Source organism: Rattus rattus, chromosome 7 (genome assembly GCF_011064425.1).
Source record: "Rattus rattus isolate New Zealand chromosome 7, Rrattus_CSIRO_v1, whole genome shotgun sequence".
NCBI classification, from domain to species: Eukaryota; Metazoa; Chordata; class Mammalia; order Rodentia; family Muridae; genus Rattus; species Rattus rattus.
In genome coordinates, this window is record NC_046160.1 from 127,151,218 (window position 1) to 127,164,982 (window position 13,765).

At 50.6% G+C, this 13,765-nt stretch overlaps 1 protein-coding gene across 8 annotated transcripts in view; it reads left to right on the plus strand.

Annotated features, from left to right (window-relative positions):
• Window positions 1-338: 338 nt before the first annotated feature.
• The window catches only part of LOC116905464, a 47,609-nt gene continuing 34,182 nt past the window's right edge, over window positions 339-13,765 (plus strand). For all 8 annotated transcript variants that reach the window (XR_004388533.1, XR_004388530.1, XR_004388532.1 and 5 more), the window contains exons 1-4: window positions 339-1,010; window positions 5,003-5,074; window positions 5,184-5,305; window positions 8,664-8,744. The gene's annotated coding sequence lies outside the window, so the exon portion shown is untranslated. The remainder of the gene's footprint in view (window positions 1,011-5,002; window positions 5,075-5,183; window positions 5,306-8,663; window positions 8,745-13,765) is intronic.

Below are 13,765 nucleotides of genomic sequence, written 5' to 3' on the forward strand. Positions count from 1 at the left end.
CACGTCTGAGCCTCTAAATAAATTCCAAACTTCTCTGCATAGTCCCCAACTCGGTCGTGTATCTCTTCTAATTAAAACCTTTCCTCAGTGTCAACATTAATCTTATCTCCTTGGCGTGCCCTGAGAATTAAACTTTGGCATTCTCTCAACATATAAAGTCAGAACGTTTGGGCACGATCTTAAATGTGTGCCTGTTAGCTTTTCCTATTTATGGTTTCTCAGTGTTTCTTGTTGCTTGTAATAATAAAGTCCAAAGCTGTTAGCCATAAAATATGTTTCATCATACGTCCTACAAGCTTATCTCCCACAAGCAAGCAATCACACCATTAAGGTTTTTATTTTTTTAAAGCCCTTTGGCAGAAGCCCAAAGAGCCCTTAGTGTGATAGAAATTTTTGACTTCTCAAAATAAAGTCCAGATCTCTACCCCCAGAAACTCAAATTGATTCACAAAACTCCCGCTTAAAAATCTTTTCATACATTTCCAGTAACACTAAAATATCCCGCTGTCTTTCTGTGACACCTTCTTTTTAACCCCTGCAATTCTTGACTGCCAGACTTTCAGACTTCCTGCCCATGAGATAAAATCCAAGGGCTTTAGCCCCGAACGGAGCAAGCATATATCCTGTGGAAAACACATAGGTAGTTTCCCGCTTTGGGGGACTGAGAGCTTAAATTGTTTTGCACAAAATATAAATCTTAACTTTGTATCGCTTCCGTCCTTGTTTCTCCACAGGCGTCCCTCTAGAAAGACTGAATCTCATGTCCCCTTTTCTAAGCCCGTCTTGATTTTGTTAATTCTTATAGCTTTGTATTTTTTATGGCTTTATATTTTTTAGTCTTCAGTTCACCCAACAGTCTGTTTTTTTTCTTTTTTCTTTTTGGGCTTAGGCATTCTGCTTGGACCCCCAGAGAATTTGAGACACTACCAGAGAGAGACAGTACCACCACGTAGCCCACCAGGAGCCAGGAGGCAAACACCACGCCGTGGAACCTAAAGGCTATGCTGAGGGTGAGTAAGAACCTCCCTGTAGCAAGAGGAGGGAACCGCTACACCAGGTGGCCCAGCTCAGTGATCTGCTTCTCTGGGTGGACTTGGAGCATGTCAGAATGTTGTCCTTGCTCTCCGATGTCTTTTGACAATCACCTAGGCTTCACCTAGCTGCTGTCCTCCACCAGCCCCACCCTTCTTGCCTCTAGGCTATTCAGATGAAATACTTCTCCATCTTTCAGGTGCATCTCCATGTATGTTCTAAACCCTTGCATAATGGCTTTGATTTGAAATTTCCTATCAAAAATCTAGATCTAGCCCTTAAGGTTGGAGGATACCCTTCAGGTCCTTATCAGACCCTCTGCCCCACCACATTCAAGACAGACACCCCAGTCTCACCACTGTTAGTGCCCGAGACTTGGTCAGGTCAGCTCCTTGTTTGCCTCTGAGCAAGTGGCCCATGGGGTCAGGGCTGCCCTGGAGCATCTATGAAGGGTTCGGGGAGGGGGGTCGGGGGGGGGCAAATCCCTCAGCGAATACCTTTCCCTGTACAGTAAAGGAAATCTGATTTTAAAAATAGAGCTTGGAAGAGGAGATGAGATGATATTTAGGAGCAGAGTTGAGTGTTCAGCATGGGCTGGGGGGTGGGAGGGGAGGGTGGAGGAATTAGGGGAAAGGTAAGGGCAGAGGAGGAGGTCGGGAGGCCCCCAGAGCTCAGCAGGACGGTGAAGCCACATAGAGGAGCTAAGGGAAGCCATGGCTCTCAAAAGACCTCCTTTGCCATACTTGGGGTCTTGGCTGCAGGATGAAGACCCCTGTTATATGAGGCACTCAGTGGCACTTATGTGGTATTTAATTAAGCCTTTGGGTCTTAAGGACTAAGTCTCCTTGGAATAGAGACTTTTCTGTCATTACTCCACTGCCTGGCCTTATGGTGGCATGCATGAGCATGGAGCACTAGAGCAGGGGTGCGTGTGCAAGGACATTGAGGGGCACAAACGACTCTTTACTTATTTTGTTTTTCACAAATGTCAGGGTCCAGATATGCCTTTGGCGGGTTCCCTGTTGGAGAAGAGTGTTTTGGTCCCTCTTCCTATTCAGGTTGTTGGTTGGGCAAAGCCATACCCTCAGCAGGGCTTCCTTAAAGCCCAAACAAGGAGCTGGGGTCAAATGCCTCTTCATTCTGTAGGGCTACCTACTAGTTCTACTCACTCCGCCCTGGCTTGGGCATCTGAGATGAGGAGCCTTCACTTTTCTGCTCAGGGAAACACAGCCAACTCCCCCTGACCTCCCTTAGTGGTCTGGATAGGAATTCGCTATCTCCAGGCCTTGATCCCCATGATGGGACAAGTAAGTGTTTCTGAAGGGGGGAATGCAATGACTCAGGGTAGAGAGTTAATCAGAGTCAGTAGATGGAGGGCTCTACCAGCTATAGGAAGCTTCTAATAGCAAACCCTCAGCCTCTTGTGTCCAGAGGCAGAGCCGTGCCCTTGACCAAGGAGCCTTGTGTCCTGGCCCATCCATGTTTAACTGGCAGCTTGGGGGGCAGCTGGATCACTCTCCCAGAATAACTATGGAGGGGCGGAGTTGGCCGCTCCGGGAGGGGCCCTGCAGGAGCATACCCTTCTTCTTTGGGCTGCCCGGTTGCAGAGCCAATCAGCTGTTCCTAAGCCTAAACTTTCCTTTCAAGGCCTGTGGGCAGGGATGAGCTTCGGATAGAGGTGGGGCCTGGGCAGCTGCTTGCCTGCCACTGGGGGCCTTGGCTTTGCACATGACCTTCTTTTCCTGCCCCTCAGTTTCCCCTTGGCTTTCTTACTTTCTTCTGGAGTGTCTGAGTGGGGCTTGAGGCCGCCCGGTCTGTGCTGGCAAGGGCATGGCCTGAAGGAAGGTGGAGCTGAGGGACTCCTGTTCTCCCTGGGTTCTAAAAGCTGCCACACCTAGAAATTAGGGTCCTACTTCCATTTAAGTCAAAGTCTTCTAATCTAAGCAGTGACCGAGAGGCATAGGCTGGCTTCTCCTGCCTTGACTCTACAGCTCCTGCCTGGTCCTCTACAGCTCTTCGCTTCGCCTGGTCCTCTTTCGGCAACCTGGTCACGCCTTGATGGCCGACAGTATGCTGGATCTTAGAGGTGGTGATCCCAAGGCAGGACGAGCTATCCTAAGGGTTGTGAGAGGTACAGGTAGGGCCAGGGATAGAGGGTGGCTAGCCCTCTCCTCCTCTCTTTGTCCATTTAGAATGGGAAGGAGGTGTTCCCTTTGTAAACTGTGAAAAACCAGATAGGATCCTGGCCTGTTCTTGTTACTACACGTTATCTGATCATTGCTTTTCAGAACACGCACTCTAATGGCAGGGGTCTAGATTTAGATAGCATTGCACATATGATATCATCTTTAGTTTTCCCATTCTCCCCACGAGGGAGCCTCTGCACTGAAAGAGAGTCCACAAGAATCAGAGGGTGGACCTGCCCTCCAACACCCTGGTTTATCAGCAGCAAGAGCACAGTTTTGTTCCAGTGACAACCACCTTACCCTTTGCAGACAGTGCTCATGACTATCCTGTAGAGGACAGGGTAGGGCCATGCAGAAGACCTACGGCATCCAGTCACATCTGGAGCCCCCATTTGCCACAGACAGGGCTAACTAGAATTTTCCAATCATAATGAAATCTGCCCAGAGCTGATTTCGTAGCCTCTAATGTCATGGTTGGAGGGTTTTCTTACCACTTTGCAGAATTAAACTGACATTTGGAGGCCTCAGGGCTAACTCTCAGCACCCAGGAAGGCTCAGGTTGGGTGTGGGGAGCTGGGGCTAAGCTCTGAGCCAGGTCCACCCCCCCCCCCCGTAGATGGCATAGGCAGAAACAGGTACTCAAAGAAGGATCAGGCAGTTGCCATTTGGGGATCTGGAGGGCCTTGCAGCCAAAGGATGCCTTCATTCCATGTTGTTGATGCAGAGTCTCGTGGTCTGACAGGCAGCCAGACATAGAAGTGGGGGCCTTAGTGTCTGCCTCCATTGGCCCAAAAGGCTCGTGCTGTCATTCCCAAGTCATTTTGGCTTATATGGTGTCAACAGAGGGACAGGATGGAACAGGACAGCTGGCCAAAGCTCCACTAATTTTAACTGCTCAAGTATTTGAACAGTGGTGGTATTGAGTACCCAAGTGCATGCCCAAAGTAACCTTTAACCTTTAGTCCCGAGCATGGCCATACCCTCTCCACTGACCAGGTGACCCCCCCCCTCCACTGGGCAGAGGCCAGCATGGGACCTCCACCCCTGCTTACCTGGGCGGCAAGTGTCCAAGTGGATCTCCTGCGGTCCTGCTGGATTCTCGCTTCTTCCTGAAAGCTGTTGGATAAATATGTGTTCTCTTAGTTATGGAAGTACCATCCTGTTGTGACTCCCCAGTCCCCTCACCTAGTGCCCCAAACAGGATTCCAGTTTTGAGGCATCTCTGCCCTTCTGTATATTAACCCCCGTGCCAGGCATGGCTGGTGAGAACTTGGACACTTGAATTGTTTTTCCCCCCACTCCTTAGGATATATGTGTAGTAGTCACTTTTTAAAATTCCCACATTGGAGAAAAGGACCGTGAGGCTTGGGGTCATGCCACACCCTGGTGTGGGCCTGACAGTCCTGTGGAAGAACAACAAAAGCTTTTCACCGTAAGACCGGCCCTCAGCAAACCCTCTGTCTGTGGAGGATCCCTTTTAGCTATCCAGCGAGGAGTAGAGATTTCATGTGAGTTTGGTACCCCAGTCTCTCTTCCCTATGATCTTCCCTGCCAGGGGCAACTGTTGGACTATTTTTAGGGTGATCCCCTCTTCCTCTTGCTGAAAACAGTCCATGTTGACCTCTTAGATCCCAGTATTGGTCAGCAATTGTTGCCTTAGCCTCCTTTATTTCAAGCACACAGTAGGTCTCCTGGTAGCAATAAGGCTTGGATCAAGGGCTCAGGGAGGCAGGGGAGTCCTGACTCTCATTCTTAGTGAGTGGTGTCTCTTCTCCTCCTTCTAGGTAGCCCAGAGATAAGATGGCTGCTTTCTCCCAGGAAGGGAGGAAATGCCTGGTCCGGGATCACAGAAAAAGGTCTGTGGAATGTTCTCTTACCTTCTAAAATGTCAATTTAGAGAATTTGCAAATTTGTAGATTCCCCCCCCCCCCAGAATGGAATTAACTGGACCTCTTCATTTTGCAGCTAAGGCTCCCTGCCCCTTAGTGGGCAGGGGGCTAGTGAGGGAGCCCTGGCCCCTTCCAGGGTGAGCTGTCCTAAGTGACCTCGGGGAACCAGCAGTGCAGACTCAGTGCCCTGCAAGGCAGGTAAGCTCATCTCTTTTTTGAGGGGAAGGGGCTTCCTGGCAGAGTGGAGGTCACACAGCCCTAATAAGCTGGTATTCCTGCCGCTCTGTAACTAAGGCAGGCTTAGTTACCTGCAGAGAGGATGCTGACCATTATGATGCCCCTGATGGGGGTTAGAGGCATAGGGGGAGAGGAACAGTGCCCTTCTAGGAGGTAAAAGACCTTAGGATCCTGACTGTAGCTACTAATCCCCTCTAGAAAATCAGGGAAGCAGTGCCCAAGTCTATCTGAAATAGAACAAAAGAGAAAATACCTGGTAGAGGCTGAGAGTCCTTGCCCCTTGCAAAGGTGGCTCTTAGAGGATCTTCATCCTCTGGACCCATTTATAATCCCCTCTCTCGTTATTTTGGAATTCAGAGGAAAACACAGGAAAAGAGCCAAACAGGAAAGCAGTTGGGAAAGTGGCCCCCTCCCTGTCCCCCCACCCCCTACCCAGGGTGGGTGGTGTTTTCCGGAGGCAACTTTAGATTTTAATAGTTCTGTCTTCAGGCTGTTTCCACCTGGAAGGAACCCTGGACTGCAGGACCAGCATAGGGAGATTCTATCTGAATATTCCTTTTTTATTTTCTTTTTAATTATATGTATATATATATGTATACATACATATATATGTGTCATAAATATTTTGCATTTGTGAAATCCTTGCCTGCTACCACAAGGTATTCACAAGTACAGAGCCTATTCCACAAATCATATGGACTGAACATCTGAATCTCAAGTGATTACAGACTGGCCACGAAGGCAAAACACCACTTAAAACAGCCTCTCAGATTTTATTTTTCCCTGCCTAAAGTCATGGCAGAAAACTGTGTCTCCTCCGGGGAGACAGTCACCCAGTAAATGAAACAGTGGCTTTGCAAGGGCAGACAAAGGTGGATGAGCCTTGAGACTGCTGAGTTTAGAAAGGGTTAATTTTTTTCCCCGTTCCGAGGGTCTCTGAGCATCAAGTGCTTTTCTGAAGATGTGGGTGTAATCATATTATCTTTGTCACACACTCAGCCCTATGCGCATTCTGAGATTCTGACAGCCTGTGACAGCTGCAGGGGGCCTCACAAGCTAGGTCTGAAGCTCAGTGTGCAAGCAGAGACTTGGGGTACTTCGGAGGGAGGGGGGTCTCCTGAGGAGCTCAGGGTGCCCTGCACTACCTCGATGATCTAGTGATGCTGATGGTGGGACCCTCTGGGTTAGACTCTCCCGGTACTCGGTGTGTGCTGTGTACTGCCGAAGAGTCAAACTGTCAGGGCACGCACGTAGCAAGGTCCCCCCCGGCTCTTTGCCAGCAAGCAAGCTCCACAGTTGAGACACATTCGGCTGCTGTTTGTTTCTCTGGAGGACTCTGTCCTCTTTGCCAGCATCTATCTCGAGTCACATTCCCCTGCAGTTTCCATTCCATACAGCTAATCCCTTAGACCGTGGGCCAGCGCATTAGCTTTTCGGGCCTCTTAAGAACCAAAGAGGAAAATGCCCCCCCCACCCCCCCGGCTCCCCCCCGGCCTCCCCATGGGTACATTGCAGACACCGAGGGTAGGCTTGGTGGTGAAATCATAGCCACAAGTCCACACCTGCTGGCTACATGTCACTGACAGGCTGCGTGGGGCTGGGGGCTTCAGCGCAGAAGCACAGCCAATAAAAATTTAAAAAGAAAAAAAAAAAAAAAAAGGAAGAGGAAAAGATAAACCTCGAGTCCCTTTGTGTTTAGAACTCGCTTTGGGTACCCACACCGTTTCGGTTGTTGGTTTTAATCACCCTTCACATTTTTGTTTGTTTGTTTGTTTGTTTTGTTTTGCCGGTAAAAACCTCCAGATCAATAACCAAACCACACCAAAAAAAAAGAAAAATAATAAAGCCACGTCAAAAATATTTATTGTAATTGCATAGCAAAGGTACTGCTAATTAATTTGGTGGCTGGTAAAATTCCGAGTGCTTGTAGCACTCAGCCCCTCCCTGGACCACAGCCCCCCTCCTCAGTTTCACGGCTGCGGTCCTCCTGGGCTCCTGCATGTTTCTGTACATCTGCACACGTCTAAACGCACATTGGCAGAGCATGTGAATTTCCCAGCTATTTCAACGCTGGTTTTCTTCCTTTCGCTGTTTTGTATCAGCCTGTTTTCCTCCCCTCCAGAATGTTCTTGGCAATGGCAAGGATGCATAGCCTTTCTGACACCCAGCACCTCGGCTTCTGTATCCCCTGGAGCTGATTTAACCGTCTCACTGCCACCCTGAAATCGGGGGTCCTTTAAGCTGGCAGGGGTAGGTAATTGCTGAGTGCTTTGGATCTGGGGAGAGAGCTCACGAGTTCTTATGACATTATTACAAATGAATATATGAACGCATACATTATCAGAATAAAAGGCAACGTGCCTCAGACCCATGATGGGAAACTGTCTTGGAACAAAAGATCATGATTAAATCTGGCCCATTGTAAAATACAGAGGTCCATTAAAAGACAATAGGTTTGCGTATTTCCCTCTTTTTAAGAGCTGTTTAATATTCCGGTGTACGTATGCGACAGCCTGCTCTGTTATTGAAAATCCCAGCTGTACTGTTCCCTTCCCGGAGAGTGCGTGCAGATAGAAGCCTGGTCAACATCCTACTCTTCGGGGAAGGTCAGGGGTTCCTGTGTGCTCATTATAGTGTTTAAAAAATAAAACCATGAATGCACTCGTAAAAGTGGTATCTCCGTGGAACAGTGAGGAGGGCACGGCACACACCCACATTTTTAATTAATGTGATATAGCTCAACCGATGGCCGATTAAGACGACCTAAGCTGTTTTCATTTCGAGCCGTTGCTGATAGCACCACAGAGAACATTCTGGTTGCTAACCCGGGGAACACCTCCCTGACTGTGTTTACCCCAGCCCCTTAACAGTGGGCTAGCTGAGTAAATGGTTTGCACAGATTCATTTTCATCGAGCGATCTTTTGAAAATACCATTTTGTTAGCATCTAGCTTTCCAAGCCTCTAGCTGACTTCCTAGAGCTTCCGGGACATAGTCCAAGGGGAGAGGAAAAAAACCTGATACAGAAGTCCCTTTGAGTATGTGGCTTGTGCCCACCTGATGCTCCCCCACCTCAACCACTTTCCCCCACTGGACACATTGCGCTTATGCTGAAGAATAGGCTTGACACCCATCTACTGACAGTACCCCCCATGGTTAGACTTGTGCCCCACCCTGTGTCCAAAATTTCCCAGACTGTGGACTGCAACTGATGCTTTGCCCATAGGATTTCCTATTCTGAGGCTCGCTCCCCCCTCCCCACTCCCGTAATTAACACATCGGATCAGAGGTTAATCACCCTGTTCTCTTGCCCCTTCCAGAAGACCCTATTGTGCTTCCCGGGATTGACTTTGGAGACTCCCCTCTAGGCAGAGGGCCGTGTCGCCTGCTGCATGGTGCTGGTGAGTCTGCATATCGCCGCAATACTGCACATGGATTTGCACACTCCTGTGCACACACATGCACATACATCCCCCTCATACTCACGATGAATTTTACATTGTAACTATAATCTCTCAGCTGCGTCCTTGCCCTCTCGTATCAGGATGTAGGACTGGGAAAGAGCAGTTGATGGCTTCAGGGACAAATCAGCTCTGAAACATGAGGAGTGAGAGTGGACCTGTGTGTCTTTGAGTCAGCCTTGCCTCTGGGTCAAAGGGCTTGACCTGTGTGTGTAGGGTGAGATGACACTGGTATCCTTTCTTTCTTAGTGTAGGAGTAGGCTTGTGAATCGTAAGTACCCATCCAGATACAAACGGACTTGTGCTGTGTGTCCTTGGCTAGCTCAGGAGTGTCTCTGTGCTTTGGTTCCTTCCTTTCAGTTTTCTTTAAAAATCCATCATCTCTCTCACACAGTCCCGTTGAGATGTCACTGAGAAAAATAACTCAAATAAATCATCTGGTGGAGGAACACATGCAGGGTACCCAGTAAAACCCCAAGTTTCCCAAGCCCAGCCCAGCCCAGCCCAGTGCAGCCCAGTGCAGCCCAGCCCAGCCCAGTGCAGCCCAGCCCAGCTCAGCCCAGCCAAGTACCTCCCATGCCTTCCTCTCCAAGGCAGCTCTGCCTTTTCAGAGAACAAGACTGACAGACGCAAAGCAAAAAGCCTCCAGAATGTATGAAGCGCCCCCGGCTGCTGCCCCCAGCCCCTGACCCCTTATAGACCCTCCCAGGGGAGCCCAGTTCTTTCTCAAACACCTGGGGTCAGCCCAGCTGCCCTATTGCTTTTAATTGGGGTCTCCTGTTGTTTGGTAGGGAGTGTATCTTATTTTCATATAAATAGATAAAAGAAATCAGATTGCTCACAGGCAGCGTTCAGAGGCTCCTCTTTCACTGCCTGCAGCAAGAGTGACTCCTGAGAAATAGTGGGGGTGGTCTCCAGATGACCCCCAGAACGCTTAGCTTCTCAGTGGCACAGAAAGTCCTGGCCCCTCACTCACTGAGTGAGCCTTCTGTGTGCTGGGCGTTCAGGGGAAGTGCCTGACTTGCCTGTCACCCCTTGCACAGAAGGGACCTTCCTTGGTTGCCTGCACAAAGGCTCCTCTCTCTTCAATGTTTTCTTTCTTCACTGGTCAGGCAGATGCTTCCTCCGTGTGCGACCCTGCTTTCCCACCCATTTCTCAACCCCCTCAAGCCTGTATTTTATCCCTGTGCTTTGAGCAACGGGAGTTTATCAGCGGTGGAGTGTCCCCTCCCCACCCAGCAGGGGCTAAAGGGCTTGCTACCCTGTGACCCCAGCTCCCTGGGCTGGACTTTGGGTGACTTTTCAAATCCACAGGGAATCACTTCTGAGCCTTGTCAGTTTCTTCAGTCCCCTGGAAATAGAAATATTCATCAACCTGTGAGTGTGTGTCGACGCACTTCTGCATGCAGGCACGCAGGCACGCACCCACCCACACATACATATGCAGGCTGGGCCCCTGGGGCCCTCTCCCCACATAAATCGGCCAGGGCAGTGACATGTGTGAATGTCACATGCCAAATGTCAAATGTCCACGTCCAGAGCTCTCCTTGAATCACGAAACAACACCACAACAGCCCCACCAATAAAACAACGCAACATCAAAAGCTCTAGGGGCACAGACTTCCCCCTTCTCTCTTGCAACCTTAACACAGAAGCAGCCAGCCAGTCAGTCTATGTGGACCCTGACTCTCTAACCTGCAACACGATGCTGCCCTCACTTGGCGGGTCAGAGCAGCTCAACGACCTTGAGGCCCCCAGATCAGGTTGTCAGGAACCTGACAGTCAGTCAGCAGAGACGAGGGGAACTTTCTCGAACAGTTCTTTCATTTTGCATTTCTTTCCCTGCTGCTTTTGAAATAATTTTCCTCCGTTGGGATGTGCCCTGCTCAAGATTTAGTCAGGTCAGGCTATGCCGAGTATTTCGCAGACAAGAAGCCCAGCCGCTCTTGCAGCTGCCCTGTGAATGTACACACTCACACAGGACGCACACATCCAGAGCATTAACAGTCAGAGTAAGGACGGGAATCTCCCGTGGAAACTGCACAGCACAGACAGGTGTGTCTGGCTCCCAGGCACATCTGCTAAAACCCCCGAACCACCCATAGCCCCTGATGAAGCCCCCATTCACAGACAAGCATCATAGGCTACAGCCATCAGTGTGCAGCCTCCTTCCTTCCACCACTGGGGAGGGTGCTTTCCCAAGGCCCCAGCCTATGCAGGTCATGGTGACGCAGCCATCTGGCTCTGTGGCTAGGGTCTAGCCTCCAGAAAAGTGGCCTGCTTTTCCTATGACCAGCCGATACCTCAGCCGGGCAGACCCGACTTTCTATGCCTCCCCCCCCCACCCTCTTTACCAGACTGTTACCTTGCAGAAGACTCAGGCCAGTACTGGACTTGCAATCAGGCAGAGAGGACTCTTGGCCACTCCAGGTGGCCCTCCTTTATGAAGGAGTTGGACAGCTCCCACCAACCCCAATCTCCCCGAGCACTCACCCCCAGTCACAGTGCTTTCTTCCTCAGTGCCTCAGTGGTACCACGCTACCTATCAGGGTGCCATTGCCATTTAACCCCTGGCAAGGTCACAGCAAAGGTCACCCATCCTTGTCCCGACCCCAGCCAGGTCCTCTCCAACCAGCCCCACTTGTTTGCTCAGGACTGGGCACTGTGGAAGCTTCTCAAAAGCCTGTCCCTTTGGGCTGCCAGCCAGCTAGAGAAACCGGCTGCAGCCTCCCCATCACGTACCGGCCTGCCTCTCTGCTCAGGTGCCTCCAGTAGCAGAGCGCTGCCTCTCCCCGGCAGCCTGCTTGGGGGCTCGAGTACTGAGATGCTCCTCTCAGCCCTCCCTTGTCTTCTGCATCAGCCTCTGCGGCTCCACAGCAGACTGCTTATGTCTCGGCCCTCAGGTCTTTATAGGAGGCAGCTCCCTCTCTCTCCCTCTCTTCAGGGTGCTCCCTCTGCTGTGGTGACTAACAGAGCCCCTCCCACCCTGAAAACCAATTTGGGGCCTCTACACCTATCTGGGGGTGCTGCTCATTTGCTTCTCTGCACTTCGTTGCTGAGCCTCGTGATCTCCTGTTTTCCCAGCAGCCCAGGGGAGGGCGTGTTGCTCCCCTCAGGGGAGGGGGGGCAGCTGCTCTGTCTTTAGCTGTCAATAAGCTCTGAGACCCTCTCCCTCCCTCTCTCCCTCTCCTTTCTCCCTCTCTCCGTGTCTCTCTCTCCTCTTTTCCTCTCTCTCCTCTCTTTCTCTCTCTCCCCTCTAACTCTCTCTTCTCTCTCTCTCTCTCTCCCTCTCTCTCGGCCCCTTCACCAGTTGCTAGGGAGAAGCCTCTGAATGCAAAAGCCCCCCCACCTTTTTTTCCCCTGACTGAGCAGTGGCTGCCTGGCCAGCTCCGTTTGACCTGCAGAAGTGGGAGCTGCAGGAGCAGCTGTAGCAGAGCCAGGGGGGCTCGCAAGCTGCACAGCTATGCTTGACTCTCCCTCTGCAGCCGTGAGGCCACACAATTCCCTCTAGTTTTCAGTCTCAGGCTTTCCCTGCGAAATGGACATTGAAATGGACATGGGAGTTTTTCTCTCACCAGCTTAAAGTGAGGACTGAGGCAGATGGGAGTAGCTTAGCCTCCACCAGACACTTCCTAAATGCCTGTGTAGTCGTCAGTGGGATCCAGGAGGAGAGCGACATGTAACAAGTGTCATAAGAGAGAAAACAGTCTGGCCTTTTAAGCCCCGTGCTCTATACACGCTGCAACATCTCCTGGCAGAGAAAGCCCCCCTCTGCAGGTTTAATCACACAAATCAAGCCAGCCAGAGGCAGCTTTTAGCCTGGGGAACTCACAGGAGATGCAGAAGGCATCAGAAAGCCCTGCAGAGCCCACATCTGTATTTGCATGGTTTATAACAGCATTTGGGGAAAGCAGAAAGACAGGGAAAGAGACATTCCCTCCCTGTCACTCCCTTGAAGTGACAGCTAAGATAGGGTGCTTTTGGATGGCAAGGCAGCATGCGTAGGGCATGGTATAACCTGTGGGAACAGGCTAACTCTCCACTCATTCACACCACCAGACACTGCAACACTTTTACCACCTAAGTCACTAGGATGAGGATAGGGTTAAAATGATGATGTCAGTTGGCCGGTCGGCCGATCGCTCGGTCTGTCAGTCAGTCGGTCGGTCGATCGGTCGGTCGGTCAGTCGGCTTCCTGTCTTCGAGCTGCAATCATTCGTATGAGAAACTAAACAGGAAATATTTTGCCACACACGAATGCAATCAGAGGGTGGGTGATGGCAGTTGGGATTTCTGTCACCTTGGAAGAAGCCCTGAGCTGGGTGGGCTGTCTGTCCAGAAGTCAACATGGGAAATTTTACAGGGAGGAGGAGCCTCACCATCTATCTACATGCGAATGGCGAAGAAACCATGGCACAAAAAGGCAATGATGTCCAATACTCACCGTCTCTCAGCTGGTGTGAGGTTGGGCCAGGATGAAACCCAAGGCTCTCCGAGGCTCCCCACCACACCCTGCTGCTGAAGACTGCCTAGCAAGGCTGTGCCAAGTGTTGGAGAGGAGGTGTGGGTGGGCAAAGGAGGAATTGACTAGTTATAAGCATCTCCCAGCAATACTTGAGATCTCAGCTATTTAGTGGCCCAGTCCCTTTGAAGGGCAGGGTCAAAATTAGGTGTAGGCACTTATTCCAAGAGGCTTATGAAAATGCTATTATTAACCTGATGCAAAGAGGGCCTTATTCATCTGTAATTAAATTATAAGTAGGGGTACTGGGGGGCTATGGTTTGTGTGAGTGGGCAGCGAGCTAGAGAGCTTGGAATTTTTCAGGGCTCTGGTGAGCTTCCCGATGATAAGTGTCAGCTCTGAGAGACTGGGACTTAAAGCTGAGGACAGAGACCTCCTAAGGCAGCCCCCTCATACTAGGGATGTGCCCTATACTAACCACTTTATGGTGTGGGAACCC